Below are 16,054 nucleotides of genomic sequence, written 5' to 3' on the forward strand. Positions count from 1 at the left end.
AATGAAATCCACTATTCACTTTGTTCTAGGAATATGGAAGACATTGGCCACTACATCCTTCAGCTTTTGCTCTAGAAAGCCCCTCATGAAAATTTTCTGACAAAGTTGGCTGCTAGGAAAGGCTTTATATCCCTTGAGCAACAGCCTAATTTTTTCTTAGTTGATAAGAGTATAGTAACTGTCTTTTCTGGTACTTTGCCTATCAGGTACTTAGAATCATATTCAAAGGTCAGAGATTCAGGCTCCACTGGGAGGACATAGCTCATCTAGAGCTGATGGAATTGTTTCCTAGATGGGGGTGGAGATCCCAGACCCAGAAGAGGCAGTCCCAGGCTACCCAGAATGAAATCTCAGTCCATGTGGCTTCGATGTGTTTCTAAATTTTTTAAATTTATTATTTATTTTGAGAGAGAAAGAGAATGCGTGAAAGAGGGGCAGAGAGAAAGATAAAGAATCCCAAGCAGGCTCCGTACTGTCAGTGTGAAGCCTGATGCAGGGCTCAAACTCACAAACCATGAGATCATAACCTGAGCCAAAGCCAAGTCGGGTGCTTAACAGACTGAGCCACCCAGGTAGGGAGCTTCTGAACTAAGTGGCCAGCATTTACTTTTTTGGATGAAGCTTTATCTGCCAGCTTCTGACTTTGCTAAACTTAGAGCTTCTACAGGGTAATCCACTGAGGTCCCTAACTTGTAGCTATTGTTACACTTCCTTTAAAGGCCAAATTAAACCTCACAGGGTTGTTTTGTTCAAATCAGGTAGGAAGGGGACATTGATTTCTAGATATTTGCAAAGGTACAATTTTACATGTACCCTGGAATGACTGTCTCAGATTTTCCTACTACAACTTTCTTTCCTGGCCATTATAAGCTGCTTCTCTCTGTTACTCATCCTGATGAGCTCACACAGCTCTTTCTAGTAGTGACCCTCATTGATGTCCCCCTCTCAAATTCAGGAAGACAAGACTTATAACTACACCTCCAAAATGTCAGCCTTGCCACTAAATAGCAGGACTGGAATGTAGACCTGCCCCCTTGAGTTTGGAGGCTTGCCCTAGAAGCTGCCATCCTGAATCCCAACTTCTCAGAAAGGGGTGGTTCTACAGTGACATGGTTGAACAAAGAGGAGATTGGGTGCTCCTTTCCACTCCTGTCTGTCTCCACATGGAATTAACCCCATGAACAAAACTATGCTGAGCCTCCTCACTCTCCCTAGTCCCAAAATGCCTATTATTTCTTACTCTAGAATTAATGTGGAGGTGTCTTTTCCCAGTTTCCAGGATTCATGGTGTAGATTACTATAGTGTGGTCTTGTGATATTAGTGGTACTTTGGTATATTTCTCCAAATCTAGGTCATTCCATGTTGGCTAAGGTCAGGTTGTCATCCTATAAAAGGGTCAGGGTCCTAACAGAATGGAACCCATAGTATGTAAGCATGTTCATATGTAAATCTATGTTAATACTTCTTACAGTCAATATATCATAGTATCCAAATACTGTGTGATTTCAGAATGATGACTATACTATGATTTGTAACTTTGATTTAATTCATAATTATTAAATTTGTTACATTGACATAGTAAATAAATTCTAACACAAGAATGAACATTATCAGTCTCCTTCATAGTCTTGACCACCATGACCTGCCCCTCACCAGAGGGTATCATCATTCCACGTGTCTATACAATTTGATTAATGAGTTTTTATTAAAATCCTATACATTTGTGATGATATTTATGAATTTTCTGCAGTAAAGCCTAACTTTAGTATCTTGGAATGAGATATTTCCTTAGCAAGGGTAACTAACATAATTATTGGCGGCCAGCCTATAAAATCATACAAATATTATTTATGAACTGGTCAGTTGTGTTAGCACCATCATTTAGATATCCTTTGTGTTTTATAGCAATCTTCCCAATGTCAAGCTTTGGCATACATTTCCCAGAAAATTAAAATCTTAAACGTACCCTTAGGGCTTAATAATCAAATAAACAATAATTATAAAATACATCTGATTCATAGAGCTCATTCAAAAGAATACTTCTCAACTTTAGTTTATCTCAAATCACTCTAATATCTCAAGTTTGTAACATAAAACAACAACTTGGGATGTAATTTTTATCAAAAATTTTTTATCGCCTGATTAAATCCTAAACAAGCCGCTAGATTTAAAGGTATGCCAGATGATGATTAAAAGCAATCCCCCACCATCTAATGAATTGGCAACCAAGTTAATGCGCTCTCAAAATATACATAGGTATGGAACTGGAATTCCTCCAAAGCCCAATCCATAGTGGAACTATCATCTTGTTCTTACTATCTGGGATACATAACCCTTGGTCTTCCTCACACTGGGCACTCTAGCAGGACAAGCAAGGAAGTGAAGTAGCTCAAGGACTCTAGTGATTTTGCCAGACTTTTATCAGAATTGCACTTAGTCTAAGAAGTTTCTTACAACCTTACTTTTTTCCATCAGAGGTTAGACATGCACTACAGTAGACATGCATCACCTGGCTTCCTCTCCATGTCATAGGTATTTTCTCTAATATATTTTCTACATTTTTAATCCTGTCTATCTTGGCATCTGCTTCTCATGTGATACCATGAGTCATCTGAGGAAAAATATGATAATGGGGGGATTTGGAATGTGCTCATCCATTGCCTAATAGGTAAAGAGGATCCCATACTTGGTAGACTGAGCATGAATAGAATCTGTCACAAGATACTGGATTAATTGATAAAGATTTCACCAAAGGAAACTTGAAAAATGCCCTGCTGAAAGGGAATGCTACAAGTGCAATGATGCAGGCTTTGAAAATACAGAGGGAGAAAACCTACAAAGACAGCAGAGTTGATGATTTCAGAGTTGCACTGATGCCCTGCAGCAGATAAAGGAGAGACTGGGTTGTTAACAAGCAGTTTCTGGGTAAATGTGATTCACAGGGCCTCTGTGGTCACTTACAAAGAGGCCTGAGCTTCTGCAGTGGAAGGGCAAGCATAACTAAACAACAATCTCAAACCTAAGTTATTACTATCACAGAGCTCTAGAGACACTGGAATGCTTAGCCAAGGTATTTTTGTTAAGCAAAGATCAAGGCCCTGGTGGGTAAAACCTGGAACTTGAAAACATGGTAACTGGATATATGGATGGATACCCCTGAAGATCTTGGCTCTATAAAACCCTCTGAGTTTGCAGAGGTAGCCCAACTTCCCTAGGAAGAGCTAGAACTTTCCCTGGGCTGGAAGATGCTGCAGGAGTCTCTCCTCCGCAAGACAACAGCTTCTCCCCTGGAGCTAAACCCATTTCCTTTCCTGCCTTGTAGGGTGGTAATTAGAGTTAAATCTCAGCATAACCCAACTGGGGGTGTGTTAGGCCTGATAAGAGAGGAGAAAACTATTCATCCGTTGCAAGAAGTAGCTAGCACATACCATCCGGGATCAGGAGAATACACTTAGGTTTGGATTTCAAGGTGCCTAATCAAGAGTGGGGCTATAATATAAGCCTGGGAAACCAAAAATTCATTGATTTCAGGGTACGCTCTCAAGACACTGGCAAGGACCCCAGGGGATGGAGCGCACACTCTGCTGAGACAGTAATTAGAAGCCTAGAAAAGGTGGTTGGCTTTCCCAATGAAGTGAGGAAAGCCCAAGTTGCTTTTAGGTAGAGGAAGGAATATAGAAGCTAAGGGAAGTGGACATGCTGGAATATCCAATAGCACTAAAACCCTAAAATTTTTATTGATGCAGTAAACCTTTGACTTTTCAGAATTTACCTCTTACCCTCATCCATATGCATGTGCCTTACACAGGCCTCCAAAATATTAGCCACTTTTTGCTCATCTAGTCAGATTACCATGATGTCATTGGTATAATGGACCTTTGTCACCTCATGGTTCAGATCTCTTTCAACAAGATTGCCACCCTCTGGCTGCCATTCTGATCTCACTGCTGATTATAATGGTTGTGTCCACTTGGCTTCTAATGGTTATCCACTGTCACTTGCCTCTACAGTTTCAGAATCTGATCATTCCCTTTGCTCTCAGTGGCTCCAGTTCTGAAGTGTCAGTTCCTACTGTCAGCTCTGGCACAGAGAAGACAGACACCACTGAACTGCTTCATGATGATAATGCTTCTCTCATTAGCACATTACTCACTCTTTGCTAGTCAATGTCTCCTCCATGCCTTCCTATGGAGCAGTTTAGGTCAGCTGGAACCCTTCAGAAGTTCCATTTCATTATCCAGTTAGGAGGTACCCTGAGGAAAGACACAAGTGCAACAGTGATAAATGACCTGGAGGTCTGGGCTATATGCTTTGCTGTTTTGTCCTCCAGCCTTGCTCATGCTTGACTCTGGTTGTAACATTACATCTAATGAAGAATTATTACTGAGACCACCCAATCTAAAGATTCGTGGGTTCTGATTTAACCCAATTTATGAAGGCTTCAAAGTCACTTGGCATACCATGTTCCTATGTTTCATCTGCAGCAAGGCCCAAACAGCAGGTCAGAAGCTGTTTTGCAAACAGTGTATAATTCTCTGCTGCAAATGACCTTGCTTTAGAACCTGGCAGTCTGCATTGTGATTCTCCCATTGAGGCTTGCATGAACTCCACATGTCATCTTTCCCACCCCAAAACCTCCTTAGCTCCCTTGGGGTAGAGTCCCTTTCCTCCCTAATCAGCCTAGCACATCCCTAGCTGGGTTATGTTGTGACTAAAATCTAGTTATTAACTGAGTGTACATATGGTGGCAGGGCTGGGGGGTCTACATTGTCATGAACAAGGAGACCACTAATCTTTAATAGGGAAGACTGGATCAGTTCTGTTGGTGCCTGGGTTCTGGGGGATCTGGGGATTTGAAAGTGACCCCATTCTGTCCCAAATAGATGTTGACTTGCAACATTTGCCTTATTGAGAATTAAACCTCATTGAGAATTAAACCTTCTTTGCAGCTTTGCTACTCCTTTTTTTTTTTTTTTTTTTAACATTTATTTGTTTATGGGAGACAGAGAGAAACAGAGCACAAGCAGGGAAGAGGCAGAAAGAGAGGAAGACACAGAATCCAAAGCAGGCTCCAGGCTCTGAGCTGTCAGCACAGAGCCTGACATGGGGCTCAAACCCATTAACCGTAGTATCATGACCTGAGCCAAAGTCTGATGATTAACCGACTGAGACACCTAGGTGTCACAATAGCTCTGCTACTCTTATGATTGAATCCAGGGTCTGGTCCTCTGCCCTCTGGCTGTAGGAGATAAGAGTCTCTTTAAATGCTATCAAGAAGGTCTTGGGCTTTCACACTTAGCTTTTAATTACTGATTAAACACTCTTAACTTTTATTTTTCCAAGGTGCCGATTGTCCTTAGCAACAGTAACCTCATTCCACTGTAGTTATGTGGTATTTCTCATGTTTCAGAAATGCTTGGTATAATGTACCTGCTGGTTCATTTCCTTCTAGTTCACCACCAGTGAACATTTTAACAATTTTAGTCCGGTAATAATTTAGCCTTGTGCCAGGAGTTATCAGTACACTGCCTACCATCATTGATGGGGTCTGTACTAGTTTCCTAGGGTGTCACAACAAATTACCACAGACTGAGGGGCCTAAAATTACAGAAATGTATTCTTTCACAATTATGGAAGCCAAAAGTTGAAAATCAAGTGTGTCAGCAGGTCTGTACTCCTTCTGAAGGTTCTATAAAAGAATCCTTCCTTGCCTCTTCCAACTTCTGGTAGCTCCTGAAGTTCCTTGGATTGTGGCAGCATCACTCCAATCTCTGCCTCCACCTTCACATGGCCTTTTCCTCTGTGCATCTGTCTCCTCTTCTTATAAAGACACCAGTTATTGAATTTAGGGCTCACCCTACTCGAGTATAATCTCATTTTGATGCTGAAGTAATTACATAAACAAAAACACTATTTCCAAATAGGATCACATCTTGAGGTTTTGGGTAGGCATGAATTTTAGGGGGTATTATTGATTCACTACAGGGTCCTCATTACCAGCTGATTGGTGACAATCCAGTTTCAGAGTCCCATCTTAGTGCCAGGATTGATCCAAGAAGGCCAATGCTGTCAAAGGAGTCACATGTTCTACTGACTGAGCCAGCAAGGTACCCCTGCTCTTAAATTGAACACATATGGAAAGGATGGATAGAAAGCAGGATGCGGCATAAGAGGAAGTTGGACTATATCATAAACTTTAAACAGACCTTGCCAGATCCCACAGGAATCTCTGAAGCTGAGAGGATCCCTTACCATTGTTCTGAGTTGGGTCAAGAAAACAGAGGCTTCAATGAGGATAATCAGCCCTCAACCATTGAATGTGGACTGTCTTGGGAAGGGGCTGTGCTCTCAAGCAAGGTGCGCCTCTTAGGCAAGATGTGAAGACTTATAGATAAGCACTCAGCAGTGGAGAAACAACATTTCACTCCTGAAGAAATATCTGGGTGGTACAGGACACCATCCACTATGCCTATCATTGATCAGGGCTGAAAATAATTTATTTTATAAAACTGAAATAGTTTAGACAAGTCACTGTTTTTGTTCCCAGAAAAATAATTCAGAGGACAAAAGTGTAAGAAGCCTTGAAAAGCAGTTTAGTTGGTTGAGATGACTAAGGTAAGTTATGAGATGTACAGTTTGGAAAGTAGAGGGAACACTTACCCCAAAAGTGGAAGCTCCTCCACCTGGCTGGAGGGGTGGGGATTCCACCCTGTGATTGATGAGTTTTGGGGAAGGATGTGGCAGACACTTCAGCTCCTCTCTCTCTCTTTCTCTCTCTCTGATCTTCCCATCTATAAGGAGAAGACATGTTCTTATCTGTTCCATTCTGCCATGGCACAAACTTTTCAGGGTCTTGATGATTAGTGATGATGAACATCTTTTCATGTGTGTGTTGGACATTTTAATATCTCCTTTAGAGTAAAGGCTTTCAGATCTTCTGCCCATTTTTTAATTGGATTGTTTGGTGTTTTGATACTGAGTTGTATGAGATTTTTATATATTTTGGATATGAACCCTTTATAAATTATATTGTTTGCCAATATCTTCTCCCATTCAGTAGGCTCCATTTCCATTTTGTTGGTGTTTTCCTTTGCTGTGCAAGCACCTTCTAGTTTGATGTTGTCTGATTTGTCAATTTTTGCTTTGGTTGCCCTTGCCTGAATAGAGATTCAAAAAGTATTGCTCAGACCGATGTCCATACTTCCTATGTTTTATTCCAGGGGGTTTATGGCTTCAGGTCTTACATTTGAGTCTTTAATCCATTTTGAATGTATTTTTGTATATGGTGTAAGAAAAATTTCCAGTTTTATTCTACTGCACACAGCTATCCGATTTTCCCAGCACTATTTTTTTTTCAATATATGAAATTTATGTCAAATTGGTTTCCATACAACACCCAGTGCTCATCTCAAAAGGTGCCCTCCTCAATACCCATCACCCACCCTCCCCTCCCTCCCACCCCCCATCAACCCTCAGTTTGTTCTCAGTTTTTAAGAGTCTCTTATGTTTTGGCTCTCTCCCACTCTAACCTCTTTTTTTCCTTCCCCTCCCCCATGGGTTTCTGTTAAGTTTCTCAGGATCCACGTAAGAGTGAAAACATATGGTATCTGTCTTTCTCTGTATGGATTATTTCACTTAGCATAACACTCTCCAGTTCCATCCACGTTTCTACAAAGGGCCATATTTCATTCTTTCTCATTGCCACGTAGTACTCCATTGTATATAAACCACAATTTCTTTATCCATTCATCAGTTGATGGATATTTAGGCTCTTTCCATAATTTGGCTATTGTTGAGAGTGCTGCTATAAACATTGGGGTACAAGTGCCCCTATGCATCAGTACTCCTGTATCCCTTGGGTAAGTTCCTAGCAGTGCTATTGCTGGGTCACAGGGTAGATCTATTTTTAATTTTTGAGGAGCCTCCACACTGTTTTCCAGAGTGGCTGCACCAATTTGCATTCCCACCAACAATACAAGAGGGTTCCCGTTTCTCCACATCCTCTCCAGCATCTATAATCTCCTGATTTGTTCATTTTGGCCACTCTGACTGGCGTGAGGTGATATCTGAGTGTGGTTTTGATTTGTATTTCCCTGATGAGGAGCGATGTTGAGCATCTTTTCATGTGCCTGTTGGCCATCCAGATGTCTTCTTTAGAGAAGTGTCTATTCATGTTTTCTGCCCATTTCTTCACTGGGTTATTTGTTTTTCAGGTGTGGAGTTTGGTGAGCTCTTTATAGATTTTGGATACTAGCCCTTTGTCCGATATGTCATTTGCAAATATCTTTTCCCATTCTGTTGGTTGCCTTTTAGTTTTGTTGGTTGTTTCCTTTGCTGTGCAGAAGCTTTTTATCTTCATAAGGTCCCAGTAGTTCATTTTTGCTTTTAATTCCCTTGCCTTTGGGGATGTGTCAAGTAAGAAATTGCTACGGCTGAGGTCAGAGAGGTCTTTTCCTGCTTTCTCCTCTAGGGTTTTGATGGTTTCCTGCCTCACATTCAGGTCCTTTATCCATTTTGAGTTTATTTTTGTGCATGGTGTGAGAAAGTGGTCTAGTTTCAATCTTCTACATGTTGCTGTCCAGTTCTCCCAGCACCATTTGTTAAAGAGACTGTCTTTTTTCCATTGGATGTTCTTTCCTGCTTTGTCAAAGATTAGTTGGCCATACGTTTGTGGGTCTAATTCTGGGGTTTCTATTCTATTCCATTAGTCTATGTGTCTGTTTTTGTGCCAGTATCATGCTGTCTTGATGATGACAGCTTTGTAGTAGAGGCTAAAGTCTGGGATTGTGATGCCTCCTGCTTTGGTCTTCTTCTTCAAAATTACTTTGGCTATTCGGGGCCTTTTGTGGTTCCATATGAATTTTAGGATTGCTTGTTCTAGTTTCAAGAAGAATGCTGGTGCAATTTTGGTTGGGATTCCAGCACTATTTATTAAAGAGATTATCTTCTCCCCTTGTATGCTCTCGCCTCCTTTGTCAGAGATTAACTGGCCACATAAGTATGGATTTAATGCTGGGCTTTCTATTCTGTTCCATCCATCTGTATGTCTATTATTCTGGTATGCCAGTATCATACTGTTTCTATTAATATGTATATATATTTATAGTATATATCTTGCAATATGGGATTGTGATACCTTCAGGTTTGTTTTTCCTTATCAAGACTGCCTTAGCTATTTGGGGTCGTTTGTGATTCCATACAAATTTTAGAATTATTCCAGTTATGTGACAAATACTACAGGTATTTTGATAGGGGTTACATTGAATGTGTAGATTGCTTTGGGTAGTATGGAGATTTTAACAATATGAATTCTTCCAATCCATGAGCATGGACTATTTTTCCATTTATTTGTGTCTTCAATTTCTTTCACTAGTGTCTTACAGTTTTAATGTACAGGTTTTTCACTCCTTGGTTAAATTTATTCCTAGATACTTTATTCATTTCAATGCAATTGCAAATGAGATTATTTTCATAATTTTTATTTCTGCTACTTCATTTTAGTGTATAGAAAAGCAACAGATTCTGTATATTAATTTTGTATCCTGTAACTTTACTGAAGTCATTTATCAGTTCTAATAGTTTTTGAGTAGAGTCTCTAAGGGTTTCTATATATAGTATCATGTCATCTGCAAATAGTGACAGTTTTACTTTTTCCTCACAAATTTGGATACCTTTTATTTTTTTTTTTCTTGTCTGATTTCTGTGCTTAGGACTTCCAGTACTATGTTGAATAAAAGTGGAAATAATGGGAATCTTTGTCTTTTTCCTGATATTGGAGATGTAGCTTTCAGCTTTTAACTGAGTATGATATTAGCTATGGATTTGTCATATATGGTCTTTATTATGTTGTGGTATGTTTCATCTATTTCCGCTTTGTTGAGAATTTTTACCATGAATGAATATTGTATTGTGTCAAATGGTTTTTCTGCATCTATTAAAAAAAAGATTATTGTATGATTTTTCTTCTTCTTTTTGTTAATGTGGCACATCACATTGATAATTTGTGAATTTTGAACCATCCTTGCTTCCCTGAAATTAACCCCACTTGATCATGGTGTATAGTCCTTATAATGTATTGTTGAATTTGGTTTGCTTTTGGTCCCTTATAATCCATTGTATTTCTGTGGTATCTGCTGTAATTTTTCCTCTTACATTTCTGATTTTATTTATTGGGCTCTTTCTTTTTTTCTTCTTCAAGAGCCTGGCTAAAAGTTTATCAAGTTTGTTTGTCTTTTCAAATAACCAGCTCTTAATTGCATTGATCTTTTCTATTGTTTTTCTTTTTTAGTTTCTATTTCATTTATTTTCACTCCAATCTTTATTATTTCCTTCCTTGTACTAACTTAGGGCTTTCTTTGTTCTTCTTTTTCTAGTTCCTTTAGGTGTAAAATTAGATTGAGATTTTTTCTTATGTCTTGAGGTGGTCCTGTATCACTTGAACTTACCTTTTAGAACTGTTTTTGCTGCATCCATAGAATTTAGAATGTTATGTTTCCATTTTCATTTGTCTCATGGTACTTTTTGATTTCCTCTTTGATTTAATCATTGATCCATTGATTGTTGAATAGCATGTTAGCTTCCATGTGTTTGTGTATTTTCCACTTTTCTTCTTGCTGTTGATTTCTGACTTCATACTGTTATGGTCAGAAAAGATGCTTGCTATGATTTCAATCTTCTTAAATTTATTGATGCTTGTTTTGTGTCCTAACACATGAACCATCCTGGAGAATATTCCATGTGCATTTGAAAACAATGTGTATTCTGTTGTTTTTGAGTGGGATGTTCTAAATATATCTGTTAGGTCCATTTGGTCTAATGTGTCATTCAAAGTCATTATTTCTTTGTTGATTTTTCTGTCTGGATGATCTATCCATTTATGCAAATAGGACATTAAAGTCCTCCTACTATTATTGCATTACTATCAGTTTCTCTGTGCGCAGGCATGCTGATGTGTGTGGGGGGTTGACCTCTGACTGACTGACTGCAAGGTCTGGCTGAGAGTATTATACATATTATACTGTGGCTGCCCAGCCCACCCCCAGTGGAAGAACTTGGAAGGGGCTCTGTCCGGCACTGGCTGAGTGTACTATCCAGGTGTGGTGGGGTGGGGAGCTACTTGGGAGGGATTCTGAGGCAGGGTGGGTGAGTTGGGAGGGGTGAGTCTTAGTGGAATGCTTGAGCCAGACTAACAGTACTGGCACAATAGATGGAGAGTGTCAGAAATGGTACATGCCAGTTCTGGGCCACCCAGGTAGAAGAGAAGTTTTTTAAAATGCTACCCAACAGGGGCACGTAGGTGGCTCAGTTAAGCGTCAGACTTCAGCTCAGATCATGATCTCACGGCTTGTGGGTTGGAGCCCCATGTCGGGCTCTGTGCTGACAGCTCAGAGCCTGGAGCCTGCTTCGGCTTCTGTATGTTCCTCTCTCTTTCTCTGACCCTCCCCCGCTCACATTCTGTCTCTCTTTCTCAAAAAAATATATATATAAACATTAAAAAAAATTTTTTTTAAATGCTGTCCACAAGTGCTTTTGTCCCCACAGAATGTTCCAGTAGAAACCTGCCCATCGGGCACATGCCCTAAAATTAGTCAGTATATCTCCTTCATGTGTAACTCAGGCACTTTTTTTTTTTTTAATGTTTATTTATTTTTGAGAGAGACTGAGACAGAATGCAAGTGGGTTAGGGGCAGAAAGAGAGGAATACACAGAATCTGAAGCAGGCTCCAAGCTGTCAGCACAGAGACAGACACAGGGCTCGAACCCACGAACTCAAGATCATGACCTGAGCTGAAGTCAGATGCTCAACTGACTGAGCCACCCAGGTGCCCCAGTCTCAGGCATTTTTCAAACTGCTGTCCCTGCCCTGGGACTTGGAGCAAGTGAGAAAGTGCACATGCCTTTTATGAGCAGAGTGTTGGTGGGACACCTGGATGGTTCAGCTGGTTAAGCATCTGGCTCTTGATTTCAACTCAGGTCATAATCTTGTAGTTTGCAAGTTTGAGCCCTGTGTCCGGTTCCCCACTGCTGATGGTACAGAGCCCATTTGGGATTCTCTCTCTCTCCCTCTCTCTCTGCCCCTCCCCCACTCTCTCTCTCTAAAAATAAATAAAACTTAAAAAAAATAACAGAGTATTGGTTTTGTGCTGACCTTCAACTCTCCTGGACATAATAAGCCCCACTGTTTGTTTTTTTTTTTAATGTTTATTTTTGAGAAAGAGTGCAAGTGGGGGAGGGACAGAGAGAGAGAGGGAGGCACAGAATCTGAAGCAGACTACAGGCTCTGAGCTGTCAGCACAGAGCCTGATGCAGGGCTCGAACTCACAAACCATGAGATCATGACCTAAGCCAAAGTCGGATGCTTAACTGACTGAGCCATCCAGGTGCCCCAAGCCCCATTAGTTTTAAAAGTCAGCATGGGTGCTGGTCTTTCTGGTGCAAGTCCTCCAGGCTGTGGAGCCTGATGTTGGGCTTGGATACCTTATTCCTCAGGAAAGGCCTCTAGGGTTGTGATATCCCTCCCACTTGTGTGTCCCAGGGCTGGGGATGTGGGTCCTAACTAAACTGCATCTTTACCCTTCTACCTGTCTGGATGTGGCTTTTTCTTTATTTCCTTAATTGTGTATGAACTGGTCTTCAGTTCATTCTCAATACTCATTCATTCTTAACAATATAGACATATTATTGTATACTAGATTTTGGTTTATCTATGGGGAAAAAGTGAGCTCAGCATCTTCCTACTCTACCATCTTGATCCTACCTCCCCTCTGTTTTTATTTATGTGTTTTTTTCCAGTCTTTGTTTCCTAGGAGCTGATTGTGTTTCCAGCATTCAACGAAAAACAAAACAAGACAAAACTCCTATAAAGTAATAAGAAAAAGACCAATGACCCACTGGAAAAATTGGCAAAGTATATAAAATGAGAGTAATCTAGTAGAACCTGGGCAAAGTATATGAATTATGAACAGACAATTCACAAAAAACAATGGCCCTTAATCATATGAGAAGATGATCACCTCACTTATAAATGTAAATTAAAACTACACTGAGCTCTTTTCCTTTCTTTCCCTAGAGGTGGCAAATAGGTGGCTGAAGAGGTGATGAAAACAAGAAAGTTGGGCTGGGGACCTGGCATGAAGCCTAGAAGGTGCCCAGCCTAGTCAGGAGTTGGGTTGTATATAGAGAGACTGAGCAATAATGACAGCCAGAGAAGGGATTTATAAATATGGAAAAATTGAAGGCTAGAAAGAACCTTTAGAAGTTGGGGTTGTAGACAACAGTATGAACTTGTGCTTTTAGCATGAAGAAATAGATACAGGTGTATGTGTGTGCATGTATGCACACATATATTTCCTAGTTCTGTTTCTTACACAAACCTAAGAGATATCCCAATAACAATGAGCATTCTAATTACTCTGTGATCAAAAAGAATGAAATCTTGACATTTGCAACAATGTAGATGAAACTAGAGTATATTTATGCTAGGCAAAATAAGTCAGTCAGAGAAGGACAAATATATGATTTCACTCATATGTGTAATTTAAGAAACAAAACAGATGAACATATGGGAAGGTAAGCAAAAATAAGATAAAAACAGAGAGGGAAACAAACCATAAGAGACTCTTAACTACAGAGAACAAACTGAGGGGTTGCTGGCAGATGTTATGGGTGGGGGGATGGGCTAAATGGGTGATGGGCATTAAGTATGGCACTTGTTGGGATGTTGTATGTAAGTCATGAATCACTAAATTCTACTCCTGAAATCATTTTTACACTGTATGTTAACCAAGTTTGATATAAATTTTGAGGGGCGCCTGGGTGGCACAGTCGGTTGAGCGTCCGACTTCAGCCAGGTCACGATCTCGCGGTCCGTGAGTTCGAGCCCCGCGTCGGGCTCTGGGCTGATGGCTCAGAGCCTGGAGCCTGTTTCCGATTCTGTGTCTCCCTCTCTCTCTGCCCCTCCCCCGTTCATGCTCTGTCTCTCTCTGTCCCAAAAATAAATGTTGAAAAAAAAAAAAATAAAATAAATTTTGAAAAATGAGGTACTGAGGGGCGCCTGGGTGGCACAGTCGGTTAAGCGTCCGACTTCAGCCAGGTCACGATCTCGCGGTCCGTGAGTTCGAGCCCCGCGTCAGGCTCTGGGCTGATGGCTCGGAGCCTGGAGCCTGTTTCCGATTCTGTGTCTCCCTCTCTCTGCCCCTCCCCCGTTCATGCTCTGTCTCTCTCTGTCCCAAAAATAAATAAACGTTGAAAAAAAAGAAAAATGAGGTACTGATATGCTAAGATATGGGTGAACCTTGAAAACACGTTACGTGAAAAAAGACCTAAAAGGCCAGATTTTGTGTGATTCCATTCTATGAAACGTTCAGAAAAGGCAAATCTGTAGAGACAGTGTTGTTTAGTGATTGCCTGGGGTGGGGGGGGGGGTGGCATGACTGCTAATAGGTCCTAGGTTTCTTCTTGAAGGTAATGAAAATGTTCTAAACTTAGAAGGTGGTGATGGCTGCACAAATCTGTGAATATACTTACATCATTGAATTGTGTGCTTTAAATGTGTGAATTTTAAGTACGTGAGTTATATCTCAATAAAGGTAATTTTAAAGAAAACAATGAGCATTCTAAATGCCCAGATGTTTGTTTCTAAGTACTTCAAAAGGTACAAATTTCCATTTATAAGATAAATAAGTCCTGTGAATGTAAGGTACAGAATGATAACTATAGTTAACAGTACTGTATTGTATACCAGAAAGTTGCTAAGAGAGTAAATCTTAAAAGTTCTCATCACAAGAAAATTTATAATTGTGTGAGGTGATGAATGTTAATTCGACTTATCGTGGTGATTATTTTACAATATACACATATATAAATAATTATGCTGTACACCTAAAACTAACACAATGTCAAATGTCAATTATATCCCAATTTAAAAAAATTAAATACCATCCTTCTCTAAAAAGAGCGGCCAGGAACTTATGGCTTCTAGGCCAAATCTAGTTTACTGTCTGGTTTTATAAATAAAGTTTTATTGGAACACAGCCATGCCCATTCATTATCTGTGGCTGCTTTTGCACTATAACAGCAAAGTTAAGTAATTGTGACAGAGCCCCATGCCTCACAAAGCCTAAGATATTTACTATTCAGTCCTCTCCAGAAAATATTGAACTCTGACTTAAAGAAACCAACCCCCCTTAGAGAAACGGATGATTCCAAGGATAGGTCAGGGAAAGTTCAAAATGAGCTTGAGATATCTTGTGCCAGAAAGTAAGGAAATGCTCAAAGGACTTGGAGTCAGCTTTCAGGGGCTCCCACTGACCAAATCTGGGACAATTTGAGCATCAAAATAAAGGACAGTGATGGATTATAATGGAACAAAATTGTGTAAGTACATACTGATAAACATATGAGAAAGAATTAACTCTTTTTCCTTACAACAGAATGTCAACTGATGTAGAAAAAAATGGGGGAGGGGCACTGGGATGGCTCAGTCAGTTAAGTGTCCGACTTCAGCTCAGGTCATGATCTCACAGTTCATGGGTTCAAGCCCCGCATTGGACTCTATACTGACACAGATTCTACCTCTCCCTCTATCTCTGACCTTCCCCTGCTTGCAGTCTGCCTCTCTCTCAAAAATAAATTAAAAAAAATTTTTTAAAAGAAAAAATGGGGGAAACCCCAACTATTTGGCAACCATTACAATGCTGATTGGTTCTAGTGGGATCCATCAATGGATGCTAAGTCTGGTAAGTGGAAATTTGAGATAGTCCAATATTCCATTTCTCATCAGAGATCTTCTCATAAAATACTTCTCAATTACAAAGGGAGAAATGGCAGGCTTCTCCACCTGTACATCCACCAGACACCAACTAAAGCAGGTAATCAAGGTTACCATAAACTGTGTCAAGGTGAGTCACTGTCCTGTGCCTGAGTACTGATGTACTGAGAAGAGCATAGTATCATTTGTACACAGTAATGTTCCATTTCCTTCGATATTGATAATCTGAATAGGATGGTTATATTGTGGCTTTATAAGTAAGAGAGGATCTTTGTGTTCCAGAA

This window comes from Puma concolor, chromosome B1 (genome assembly GCF_028749965.1).
Source record: "Puma concolor isolate L17-30 chromosome B1, mPumCon1.1.hap2, whole genome shotgun sequence".
Taxonomy (NCBI): Eukaryota; Metazoa; Chordata; class Mammalia; order Carnivora; family Felidae; genus Puma; species Puma concolor.